The following is a 2500-nucleotide window of genomic DNA, read 5'->3' on the forward strand; positions in this document are numbered from 1 at the left end:
AGAAATCCCTCGGAATGGGAAAACGGGTCATTTTCGTGTCGCCACATTGCATACGAACCGCATGAAACTTCCAGAGGCATTTGCTGCAGGAATGCATGTGCACTCAAAAAAGTGAATATTTCTCACGGATAGACCCCGTGATACGCTAGAAATTGGCGGGGATGTCTCTCTTGTGGCTCACGGGGCTGTTAGGGTGGCACAGAAATCCCTCGGAATGGGAAAACGGGTCATTTTCGTGTCGCCACATTGCATGCGAACCGCATGCAACTTCCAGAGGCATTTGCAGCAGAAATGCATGTGCAGTCAAAAAAAAATTGATATTTTTCACGGATAGACCCCGTGAAACGCTAGAAATTGGCGGGGATGTGTCTCTTGTGGCTCACGGGGCTGTTCGGGTCGCACAGAAATCCCTGGGAATGGGAAAACGGGTCATTTTCGTGTTGCCACATTGCGTACGAACCGCATGAAACTTCCAGAGGCATTTGCAGCAGGAATGCATGTGCACTCAAAAACTTCTATATGTTTCACGGATAGACCCCGTGAAACGCTAGAAATTGGCGGGGATGTGTCTCTTGTGGCTCACGGGGCTGTTAGGGTGGCACAGAACTCCCTCGGAATGGGAAAAGGGGTCATTTTCGTGTTGCCACATTGCATAGGAACGCCATGAAACTTCCAGAGGCATTTGCAGCAGAAAGGCACGTGCACTCAAAAATTTTAATATTTTTCACGCATAGACCCCGTCAAACGCTAGAAGTTGGCGGGGATGTCTCTCTTGTGGCTCACGGGGCTGTTAGGGTCGCACAGAAATGCCTCGGAATGGGAAAACGGGTCATTTTTGTGTGGCCACATTGCATAGGAACGGCATGAAACTTCCAGAGGCATTTGCAGCAGGAATGCATGTGCACTCAAAAACGTCTATATTTTTCACGGATAGACCCCGTGAAACGCTATAAATTGGCGGGGATGTCTCTCTTGTGGCTCACGGGCGCTGTTAGTTAGGGTCGCACAGAAATCCCTCGGAATGGGAAAAGGGGTCATTTTCGTGTTGCCACATTGCGTACGAACGGCATGAAACTTCCAGAGGCATCTGCAGCAGAAATGCATGTGCACTCAAAAACGTCTATATTTTTCACGGATAGACCCCGTGAAACGCTAGAAATTGGCGGGGATGTGTCTCTTGTGGCTCACGGGGCTGTTAGGGTCGCACAGAAATCCCTCGGAATGGGAAAACGGGTCATTTTCGTGTTGCCACAATTGGCATACGAACGGCATGAAACTTCCAGAGGCATTTGCAGCAGAAATGCATGTGCACTCAAAAACGTGAATATTTTTTCACGGATAGACCCCGTCAAACGCTCGAATTTGGCGGGGATGTTTCTCTTGTGGGTCACGGGGCTGTTCGGCTCGCACAGAACTCCCTTGGTCCACCTGATTCGTGCATACAGGCAGCAACTAAAACTCTGTAAACCTGCTGTGAGGACATCTAAACAGTGGACCAGTGAGGCTGTGGAAGATTTGCGGGCGTGCATAGACTGTACTGACTGGGATATGTTCACGACTGCTACCAATAGTCTGGATGAACTCACAGAGGCTGTGTACATCAGCTTCTGTGAGGACTGCTGTATCCCAACACGTACCAGGGTGAACTTTAACAACAACAAGCCCTGGTTCTCAGCAAAGCTCAAAAGGTTGAGGTTGGAGAAGGAGGAAGCGTTTAGGAGTGGGGATAGAGACAGATTCAAGGAGTCGAAGAACAGGTTTAGCAAAGCGGTGAGAGAGGCTAAACGACTGTACTCAGAGACACTAAAACACCAGTTCTCTACTAACGACGCTGCTTCTGTCTGCCAAAGGGCTCAGGCACATCACCAACTACAAACCCAGAGCGCCCCACACCACTAACGACTCCCGCCTAGCCAACGACCTGAACGAGTTCTACCGTAGATTTGAAAGACAATTGGACTGTCCTGAACCACCCCTTCCCACCCAAGAGGCCCCATCCCCCACCCATACTACAGAAACGACTCTCTCCTTTCAGGAGGGAGAAGTTAATGGGCTTTTCAAGAGGCAGAATCCACGCAAAGCAGCCGGGCCGGACTCTGTCTCTCCAGCCACCCTCAGGCACTGCGCTGACCAGCTGTCTCCGGTGTTCACCAACATCTTTAACACCTCCCTGGAGACATGCCATGTACCAGCCTGTCTCAAGTCCTCCACCATCATCGCTGTGCCCAAAAAGCTAAGGCCAACAGGACTAAATGATTACAGACCGGTCGCCCTTACATCTGTGGTAATGAAGTCTTTTGAGCGCCTGCTCCTGGCACACCTCAAAGCCATCACAGACCCTCTCCTGGACCCCCTTCAGTTTGCCTACAGAGCCAACAGGTCTGTGGACGACGCAGTTAACATGGCCCTCCACTTCACCCTACAGCATGTGGACGCCCCAGCATCCTACGCCAGGATCCTGTTTGTGGACTTCAGCTCTGCCTTCAACACCATCATCCCT

This window comes from Petromyzon marinus, unplaced genomic scaffold, assembly GCF_048934315.1.
Source record: "Petromyzon marinus isolate PM22_M1 ecotype Great Lakes invasive population unplaced genomic scaffold, UKy_Petmar_22M1.pri1.0 PM_G_Scaffold_52, whole genome shotgun sequence".
Classification (NCBI taxonomy): domain Eukaryota; kingdom Metazoa; phylum Chordata; class Hyperoartia; order Petromyzontiformes; family Petromyzontidae; genus Petromyzon; species Petromyzon marinus.